An 11415-nucleotide genomic window follows, 5' to 3' on the forward strand; every position below is an offset into this window, starting at 1 on the left:
GATCCTAGGACCCTGACTGAGATCATGACCTGAGCCGAAAGCAGAGGCTTTAACTCACTGAGCCACCCAGGCTCCCCTGTAAATCTCTTTAAAAGCTAAATAAACCTCTTGCCAGATTTATGCCCCACAGCCCTGTCTTTCTCAAGGATCTGAGTGCCATCTCTTTGAAATGCAGTCATTAAGGTAGCATCTCCTTTTCCCAGTTTCCTTGGGTGAGTAAACACCTCCCTCTAAAACCACCTCCTGCCATAAAAGTGTGAGATATTTGTCCTTTGGATAAAGCCAATTTGCAAACACAGATGGCCACCTCAGCTACCGGGTGGATCTAGGATGAACTGTGTGTGACAAATGGAGTTGTCATGTCTTCTTACTTGAGGACCAGTTGTTTATTTCAAGAACATGCATGGAATGAGTTGTTCTGCTTGGTGAGCTTTCTTTCTGTTTTTGCCATTTCTTAGTGGATTGCTGGTGAGGTGCATCACATTCTGGTTGAATGCTTATTCAATAATAAAATTGTTTCTCTTCTACCTTTATGTACAGGTTTCCTGGGTTGAGAGAAGGTTTTGTTTTAAGTTACATTTCCTCAATATGAGCAACTACCAGAAGCTAGGAAGAGCTAGCAAGAGGCTCTGGGAGAGCATCCTTTGCCAACATGTTGATTTCCCATTCTGGCCTCCACAACTGGGAGAGAATAAACTTCTGTTGTTTCAAGCCACACAGTTTGTGGTAGTTTGTTAAGGCAGCCCTAGGGAATGGCTATAGTAATCCATGGCTAGTATAGCCAGCTAGCCTTTTGTTTTGTCATTCGAGGAGGTTGTGCTCCTTTTCTCACAGTTTGAAATGGAGAGCAAACCATTATAACTGCATTCCAACAGCAGGATGGTACTAATACTGATTTTTCTCAAGGAGGATTCCTGAAAGGTGTCACAGGAACTTCTACTACATTCTCCTTGGGTAGCACGTAAAAGTCAACTCTGAAAGAAGAGAAAGATGGATATTAGGGGCAACTTGTACTCACCTGCCCTCTTTCTTAGTTTCTCAGCTTGAACGCAATTACAAATTATTTCTTACTTTGCTAATTCAAATTTACCACCATTAATGTATTTTCTCTCTCCAGAACGGTCAGAACCATATTTTTTAGTTTTCACTATGTGATATTACTTAGTTTAAAAATATTTTCGGGGGCACCTGGATGGTTCAGTGGGTTAAAGCCTCTGCCTTCAGCTCAGGTCATGTTCCAGGGTCCTGGGATCGAGCCCCGCATCGGGCTCTCTGTGCCTGCTTCCTCCTCTTTCTCTGCTTGCCTCTCCTCCTACTTGTGAGCTCTCTGTCAAATAAATAAAAATCTAAAAAAAAAATATATATATATATATATATATATATTTTCGTATACACAACACACTCCTTTCAATTTGCCAACCTGAAGTCTATGTACTCACATAACTGAAAAATGGGCCCACCTCAGGTAGTAAGATTTCTAAATCAGCAGGCCAAGGTTGAAAATTCTTTACTAATATGGTACTATTACCATGAATGTGTTTTCTTAATGAAAAAGAAAAAAAATGGATTCAAGAGAAAGGAAAAATAAAACTGTCTTTAAATAATCCCTACATGATCTAACTAAAAAAAGAAAAAATCTATTCCATTACAACATGTGGTATGGATTTTAAACTGATCTTTCTTCATCCTGGCATGAATATTCTGGAAAATATAAATGAGAAGCTCTTCAGAATATAGTCTAAGATTTATATGAGAATTTATAGATGGATTATAGAAATATTCTAATCTTTAATCTTTAGCTTTTATTGTACTATAAAATTAAATTGTTGTAGTCTCTTAGAAACGTCTGTCTAAATTTAGTTTTTTATTGACTATGAACTTTGGGGGATGAAATGGGTGGTTCTGGTGGAGACTTTGGGTTTCTAGGCTTTGTTCTTCTATTTCACATTATCTCTAAATTTTCACACCAAATGAACTTCCCATCTGTTTCACACGTTGAAGGACATTTAATTAGTGTTCATAAGTACATCATTGAATGAAGAGGACGTTTTCTCTCTCTTTGTTTTAAATACATGGTGAGCCCTCAGTTGAGCTTGCCTCTCACTTTTTTCCTGCTGTGTTTCTGTTTTGTTTCAGCGATGTGTACAGCACATTCTTGTTTGCACTAAAAGGTTGTCATATGGATTGTTTTGACTGTTTCCATGACATGCAAATGGACAAGGATTTTGAAAAATGTTCTCAACCCTAAAACAAACCATATTTATTTACACATCTAGGTAACCAGACCTCCTCTTAAGCTTTATCAGTTGTTCTTCTTCTAGCTGAAAGGAGAATATCTTTGTGCTTTTATGAGAGGTTGGCAAAATGCCTGTTAGCACTCTGACCTCCTGCTAAATATCACTGTAGATTTTTACGTGCTTTATAGCTTTTGAGTTATTAATAGTGCTTTGGACAAAGGCTACCACAAGCCTGCCTACAGTCATTGGAGAGAATTTCTACCCCGTAGGGTCTTCACATTTCCACACAGCAGAATTCTCTAAGGGCCAAGCTATCTTTTTGGAATAGCAGAAAAGGAAAATATAGGGAGAGTCCATCCAAAGTTAGTATCATAATTAATGAAACTGTCATATATGTCTGAAGGTCAGAGCTAGTAATGCAGATTTGGGAGTTGTTTGGATAGAGATGATAGTTGAAACTTTCTGGAAATGAGAAAGGTTCAAACAAAAACCTTATAGAAACTCAGGGGGGGAATGAAGTGGGCTCAGATAAGTCAATCGTGATAGTGACTGAGATAAGGCTTTGGGCCTACTGGCTGAGAGACCAGTTTCAGTGGTGTGTAGGAAAACAATCCTGAGTTTCAGAGGACAAAGAAACAAGTGAACAGTGAGATGCGAACAGGGGTACAGATGGCACTTGAGCAGGTGTATGGGAGAGTGGGGAATAGGATGGAGCAGCTAGTGGAGGTTACCTGGGGGTAGACAGTTTTTCCCAGGCTAAGAAGGTTCTTGATACTCTTGTGTGCCAAAGCAGAGGAGAGATCAGTGATGTAAGAGAACTCTTTTGAGTGGGTAAAGAGCACAGGCTTTGGATGTGCTTGCTAGAATCTTGGAACTATACAATGTTGGCCAAGTTAACTGACCCCCCCCCCCCCAAATCAGTTTTTTCCTCAGTGAAATGAAGATGAAACATAGTTCAACAGACTGACTCTTACTATGATAGGGGTAGGAGGGGAAATGAAGAAATCTTAGAGATTGTCTAATGGCAAAGAAATGAGACCCAGGGGGATAGAATGACTTGCTTAAAGTTTGCAAGTAGTTAGAGAAGTAGAATTTGCACCCAGAATTTCTGATTCCTCATCTTTTTCAATTCTGTTGCAGTGCTGACAGGTAGGAGAAACTTACCAGATGAACGCTACCAGTAAAGTTCTGTGCTTGACTTAAAAAGTAAACTGTGTGAATATAACTTGGTTAGAAATGTGGAGAGGAAAGTTGGCTCTGGCCCAATTCATATGGGAAAGATGTAGTGGTTTTTACTTCCACAAGCGCAACATGAGCCAATGGCACAATTTATTACTGAAAAGGGCGACGTAGGTATGGACCTTACCACCACAGTGGAATGCCCCAAACCAGCAAGGTCAGACCACACTAGAGTGCTCTGTCCAGTAGTGTGCCTAGTTTAAAGAGGGTCTTCTGGCATCTGGATGTGAAACCAGAGATGGGCAAGTAGGGGTGGAAGCAGAGATTTACTTTGGAGAAGAATTTGAAGGATAAAATCATAATTAAAAAAAACTTTTGGAAAAGGAAGTAAACTTATTCCATGTAGCTTTGCAGAAACCTATCTTGGATCTTGGAAGGGTAACTTTGGACAAAGCATGTTTTGGCTGAAAATGAAAAAGAATTAAGAATTTTAGGTGTTAAAACATGAAATGGAGTTACTTACCTGTGAAATGGTACATGTAGGAAGGTTGAGTAAGCATCCGTTAGTGATTGTGGAGAGGCCATCTAAAAAAAAATAGAATAGTTCTAGATTTACAGAAAAGTTGCAGAGATAGCACAGATTTCTAGTCAACCCCACACCCAGTTTCTAGGGGGCCATCTAGAAAGAGGAAAAATCTATCCAGGACAGAGAGAGTCAGAATCAACTCAGAGTGGAAAAGGAAAAAGCAGCCCTCTTATGGATCCAGATAAGTCAGTTGCAAAACTAACTGGAGACATTATTGCTCCCAAGGTCATGCAACAGCTGCCAAACACTGTAATAACCCACTCTTTGAGTAAATGCATTTTTCTGAATGATGCTCCCAAGTTGGCTTTTTATACCTACTTAATAATGGGAGTATCCAGTATTTAACACATGACAGCACCCAGTCTTTTGTTAAATCTCCATTTTTCCCAATCTTGTTGTAGAAACAGCCACCAAAATAGAACTGGCCCGTGTTTCCCTTAGCTATTTCTCAGACCCCTTCACAGAAGTCAGACTTCAGATAAAATGTTCCCCTCCTCATTTTGTGGTGTGTCATTCCGTGGTTGCCCCAGAGCACCCTCCCTTGCTGGATCCAATCAATAAATCTGACTTTGTCAGCCCACAGGTGTGTCCCAGGTGGTTGTTACCTGATGAGGAGTTAACTGCTCTTATAAGTAGGACGTCTTACGGCTTAGAGATTTCAAGCTGACTTTGTGGATGAGTGTGTTGAAATGGTCTGTTTGATGTGATTCTGGAGGTGGTAGGTGAGTGAGATATCAAGCAGCCCTCTGGAATGTCTGGAGGGGGTGATTTTGTTGGTCAAGATGGACAACGACTGCTCTACTAGCTTAAAATTTTTAGATATTGTTTCTGTTTTGGTCACCAGACCATTAGTGATGGCCACAACATTAAAAGCCCCCTCATTTCTGTAAATTCCATTTATTGAGCAGGTAGATATACCAGGCCTTGTGCCAAGTGCTTTTAGACATTATGTTATTTAATCCTCACAGCAGTCCACAGCAGTTTTCAGGTAGGGCATGGTCAAGTTACATCTCCTAAGTAATAAGTCGCAGAGTTAGGATTTGAACTCAGGGTTGTCTGGCTCTGTGCTCTTAGCTACCCTAAAGAAAAAGCTAATTTTTCTTTACAGAATCTCAGTTGCTTCAAGTATGGCAGATTTCAAAGTATGTGTTCTATCTTATCTCCTGCCCCTGCCCTAGTTATCCTTCAGAAAAATCTTTTAACTTTTGTTAATTGCAGTATAAATTTTCAGTAAAGAGGGTACTTGGTTTTCCTGGATATGCCTTGTGCTAATGGAGGGGTAGCAACTTTTCCCTCTGTATTTCACTTGTGGCTTCTGCTTTCCATGATTTGTGCGATCTTCCTCCAGACTAGCATTACCAAAGTAATTAACCCCCACCAAGTTGACCTAGTGTCCCTTTCAAGTTTATTGAGTTAAAGTATGTATTTGACGTTATTGCAAGTTTTAAAAAAGTTTTCTAAATATCCAATAACTTTTTATAAATGTCTTGCTTAATTAGAAGAATTTAGTGGTAGAATCTGCTACTTTGACTTTGGGTTCATTAACTAGAAAAATCTTGAGCTACTTTGATCGTGATAGAAGTTGGGATATAATAAAAGTTCTTTTCAGTGTAATTGGGTGGTTTGAGCTCATAGGGAATCAGGACTTTCTTCTCCTTAAGAACTCTTCACTGGCTCATGTTTCCATGGGGTATCAAGTAATTCCACAAAGTCTGTGAACTCATATGGGCTCTTTCCCCACCCTTCTTTCCTAAAGAACTTTAGAGGCAAGTGCTTGCCAGAAATGTGACTGCTAACAGGGCTTCTGGGAATATCTAGCTGCTCACCAGGTGTGAGTTTAGGTTACTTTATACTTTGTGAAAGTCTTTAGCTTGTGACAGAAACCTTGTTTCTGTTAACCTTGTCCCTCCACTGGAGTCAAATGACAGCTTAGCTTACTGAAGAAATGATTCTCTTGAGTAGAAATGGCAGAAGTTTCCATCTGGGAAGTAGAGACATTGGAGGGTAGGAAACTTTAGTTGCGAGAAGCTTAAGATGGAAGATGGTGAATATTTGATAGTACTTATTACATGGTAGTCTTAGATATTGGCGGGATGACTTCCTTGGGGGTATGCAGTAGAAAAATATGATATTTATTATAAATGTGTTTGAGCAATAAATGCTTTGTAGGGGAAAATCATGTTCTTGGAAGGGAGTTGTACTCCCTGACCTAAAAGGTCTTTTTCCAAATCTAATTCATCTGATTAAATCAAGGTTTGTGAATTGTGAGGAAATGTTTCTAGAGATTATACCTCCAGCAGAGAAAGATCAAAAGAAGATGAAATAGTTCTTTAAAATATATTCCATAGCAGATAGCAGTAGAGTCCAGTAAAATAAACAACACACACACACACATACACACACACAGACAGGATTTGAAGTCAGAAAGATCTAAAATCAAATCTCTATTTTGTTTCTCTCAGTGTAATGTTGTGCAATTTACAGAAGCTCTCTGAACATCAGTTTCCTGTCTACAGAAGTGAGACAATAATAATCTTCTAGGACTTTCGTTAATATCAAAGAACATAAGTGAGAACATATAGTGGACAACAAATGGTAATTTTAGTTATTATTATATTGGGGCTATAAATACATAGGGCACCAAAGTCAAAGAATAGGTAGATAAGAACAGAAAAATTTAACTCCAGAATCAAGATTTCTTTAAAATATAAAGCACATTAAAATTCATGTTAAAGTGAGATCAATAGCAGTTATAAGTAACAAAAGCCATTGGTGATGGTGGTGTTAAGGGGGGAATGAGAATAGTTGGTGGTCCTTTATTAGGGTGAGGGGCTCCCGCTCTGGCCCTTCAGGGAGCAGCCTGCATCTCCAAAGGGCAGCCTGGGCCCACCCTTTGACAGAGGGAACACCTCATCTGGAGGGGTAGGTAGGGAGTTCACAAATGCATGGGCTTTATGAACTCCAGTTTCCCTTGGACATTGTAAGAGTCTGTCTGTAAGAGTCTGGCAATGAGGAGCCTCTCTTTGGTGAATGGGAAGGCTTGCAAGAGTATTCTTACTAAGTACAGGAATTTGATTCCATTTACATATCATCCAGTAGTTGCTCAGCTGAGGGCAAGTAAGGAAGGGTCTAATGACTCAGATGGCAGTAGCAATATAACTTAACTCTTTCATGACATATCTTCATGATGTTGCAAATTTTGCTCAGGTGATAACTGATTACTTGATCAGTGCACTGTATGACCCAGGTTCACGTATGTGGCCACTCTCATGAGTCTATGTCATTACAGATCCATTTTACTTTCCTTTATATTAAAATATTAATTCCCGATTCCCATGGGGAAAAAAAATTATCTTCACTGTCTACAGGCCCAAGGATTTGATCATTTGTCTCCAATTTATATTTAAAAGGTACCTAAAGTGTCACTATCTCATTTGCCCCAGTACTCCAGTCCTCACTGATCTCTCCTTCCTTTGGACCAAGTAAGTTAGCATGGTAGCTAATTACTCCATTTGGGTTGTTTTTTTCTCCCTGACTAGATTGTAAATGTAAGAGCTGGATTTATGTCTCTTACTTTTTTAGAATTCGCATAGCATACATCATTAGAGGTGCTCAATAAATAATTACTGATTTTATGATTTTTCGTTCAAATGTTAAAATTATAGTACCTTGAAGTGAAATAAATTCATTTATTGAATAAACACAAAAATAACACAAAAGTGTGAAAATAGCGATTCTTCTTTTTTTTTTTTTTTAAAGATTTATTTATTTGAGGGAGAGAGACTGCTCTTGTGTGTGTGGCGGTGGGCAGAGGACTCCTGAAAGCAGACTCCACACTGAGGGAGTGGGACTGGAAACGGGGGTGGGGGCTTTATCCCAGGATCCTAAGAACAAGACCTGAGCTAAAATCAACTTTATATGGAAAACCCAAAGGACTCCACTCCCAAACTACTAGAACTCATACAGCAATTCAGTAATATGGCAGGATACAAAATCAATGTACAGAAATCAGTTGCTTTCTTATACACTAACAATGAAAATATAGGAAGGGAAATTAGAGAATTGATTCCATTTGCTATAGCAACAAGAACCATAAGATGCCTGGGAATAAACCTAACCAAAGAGGTAAAGGATCTGTACTCTAAGAACTACAGAATTACTCATGAAATAAATTGAAGAAGACACAAAAGGATGGAAGACCATTCCATGCTCATTGATCAGATGAATAAACATCATCAAAATTTCTATACTGCTTGGAACCATTTATGCTTTCAATGCCATCCCGATCAAAATTCCACTGGGATTTTTCAAAGAGCTGGAACAAACAATCCTAAAATTTATATGGAACCAGAAGAGACCCCGAATTGCTAAGGAAGTGTTGAAAAAGAAAAACAAAACTGGGGGCATCATGTTGCCTGATTTCAAGTTTTACTACAAAGTTGTGATCACCAAGACAGTATGATACTGGGACAAAAACAGACACATAGGCCAGTGGAACAGAGTAGAGAGCCCAGATATGGACCCTCAACTCTAATGTCAAATAATCTTTGACAAAGCAGGAAAAAATTTACCATGGAAAAATGACAGTCTCTTCAACAAATGGTGCTGGGAAAATTGGACAGCTATGTATAGAAGAATGAAACTCGACCTTTCTCTTACACCACACACAAAGATAAACTTTAAATGGATAAAAGACCCCATTGTGAGGCAGGAATCTATCAAAATCCTAGAGGAGAACATAGGCAGTAACCTCTTCACCACTGGCCATAGCAACTTCTTTCAAGATATGTCTCCAAGGCAAAGGAAACAAAAGTGAAAATAAACTTTTGGGACTTCATCAAGATCAAAAGCTTCTGCACAGCAAAGGAAACAGTCAACAAAACAAAGAGGCAACCCACGGAATGGGAGAAGATATTTGCAAATGACAGGTCAGACAAAAGGTTGATATCCAGGATCTATAAAGAACTCCTCAAACTCAACACACACAAAACAGATAATCATATCAAAAAATGGGCGGAAGATATGAACAGACACTTCTCCAAAGAAGACATACAAATGGCTAACAGACACATGAAAAAATGATCATCATCATTAGTCGTGAGGGAGATTCAAATCAAAACAACATTGAGATACCACCTCCCACCAGTTAGAATGGCCAAAATTAACAAGATAGTAAACAACAAGTGTTGGAGAGGATGTGGAGAAAGGGGAACCCTCTTCCACTGTTGGTGGGAATGCAAGTTGGTACAGCCACTTTGGAAAACAGTGCAGAGACTCTTTAAGAAATTAAAAATAGAGCTTCTCTATGACCCTGCAATTGCACTGCTGGGTATTTACCCCAAAGATACAGATGTAGTGAACAGAAGGGCCATCTGTACCCCAATGTTCATAGCAGCAATGACCACAGTAACCAAACTGTGGAAAGAGCCAAGGCACCCTTCAACAGACGAATGGTTAAAGAAGATATGGTCTATAAATACAATGGAGTATTATGCCTCCATCAGAATGGATGAATACCCAACTTTTGTGTCAACATGGATGGGACTGGAAAAGATTATGCTGAGTGAAATAAGTCAAGCAGAGAGGGTCAAGTACTATATGGTTTCACTTACTTGTGGAGCATAAGGAATAACATGGAGGACATTTGGAGAAGGAAAGGAAAAGTGGGGGAAATCGGAGGGGGAGACAAACCATGAGAGACTGTCAACTCTGAGAAACAAACTGAGGGTTTTGGAGGGGAGGGGGCTGGGGGGTTGAGTGAGCCTGGTTGTGGGTATTAAGGAGAGCACGTATTGCATGGAGCACTGGGTGTGGTGCATAAACAATGAATTTTGGAACACTGAAAAGAAATTAAAAAAAAAAAAAAGAGAGATACTTAACCAACTGAGCTACCCAGGCACCCCAGTAGCAATTTTTTTTTTTAACTTAGTTTGATTTTGCTTGGATTTAATGGGAATTGGTTTTTAATTAGTCAAGCATGGAAAAATATGTTTTTTGAAAGACTTGATAAGAAGGGACTCCACCATGGCTCATTTATGTCCTTACCAGATAGAATTTATTTTGGGGGGGGTGTAGTGGTATAAGCCCCTGTTCTGATTTTAAAAACATTAGTACAGGGCCGGAACCGCCATCTTCCAGTAATTTGCCAAAATGACCAACACAAAGGGAAAGAGGAGGGGTACCCATTACATGTTCTCTAGGCCTTTCAGAAAACATGGAGTTGTTCCTTTGCCCACGTACATGCGAATCTACAAGAAAGGTGATATTGTGGACATCAAGGGAATGGGCACTGTTCAAAAGGGAATGCCCCACAAATGTTACCATGGCAAAACTGGAAGAGTCTACAGTGTTACTCAGCATGCTGTTGGCATTGTTGTAAACAAACAAGGGCAAGATTCTTGCCTAGAGAATTAATGTACGCAATGAGCATATTAAACATTCAAAGAGCTGAGATAGCTTCCTGAAGCGTGTAAAGGAAAATGATCAGAAAAAGAAGGAAGCCAAAGAGAAAGGTACTTGGGTTCAACTGAAGCGTCAGCCTGCTCCACCCAGAGAAGCACATTTTGTGAGAACCAATGGAAAAGAGCCCAAACTGCTGGAACCCATTTCCTATGAATTCATGACATGATAAACATAAAGAAAATAAAAGACCTCAAGGCTGTAAAATTGTTTCTCTTGAGTAGAGGTGTAGTGTCCTTTCCCCGAAAAAATATTTAAAGCAAAAAAAAAAAACAAAAAACCCCCCCCAAAACACGAAACATTAGTACATTATTCAATGAGTACTGCTGTTTGTTTTTAAAGAAAGTTATTTATGACTAGATTGAATTATATCCACTAGATGGCAGGTGATTGCTAGAGAAAGAAAAAGGGGAACGAGAATTATGATTATTTTTTGGGATTGGTATATTTCCATTGAGCTGTCTCAGTCAACAGGGCTTGCCAATAACTCCTTAATTTCTATAAAGTTCTTGAGTGTTAGCTTTCCAGAGATTTTAAAAGTGATTGCAAACATTCCATGAAATATACTGGCCAGATATTTTTCCACTACCACAACTAACTCTAGACTGACCTTTTATTCCCCCCCCCAATTTTCTTAAACCATAAATGGTGTCCTCACCTACCATGGGGATTTAAGTAAATTACAGTGAGAAGAAATGCATTATTCAGAGATGTGGAGAAATCACACAATTCTTAAGTAAAATATGCAAATTAAAGTCGAAGAATTGTTAGTTTTTATTTTATTTTTATTTTTTAAAAAGATTTTATTTATTTATTTGACAGACTGAGATCACAAGTAGGCAGGGAGGCAGGCAGAGAGAGAGGGGAAGCAGGCTCCCCACTGAGCAGAGAGCCCGATGTGGGGCTCGATCCCAGGACCCCGAGATCATGACCTGAGCTGAAGGCAGAGGCCTT

General features: G+C 39.2%; 1 pseudogene; it reads left to right on the top strand.

Annotated features, from left to right (window-relative positions):
• The first annotated feature begins 10124 nt into the window (after positions 1-10124).
• LOC123942201 lies at positions 10125-10630 on the top strand (annotated as a pseudogene).
• The last annotated feature ends 785 nt before the right edge of the window (positions 10631-11415 follow it).

Source organism: Meles meles, chromosome 5 (assembly GCF_922984935.1).
Source record: "Meles meles chromosome 5, mMelMel3.1 paternal haplotype, whole genome shotgun sequence".
Classification (NCBI taxonomy): Eukaryota; Metazoa; Chordata; class Mammalia; order Carnivora; family Mustelidae; genus Meles; species Meles meles.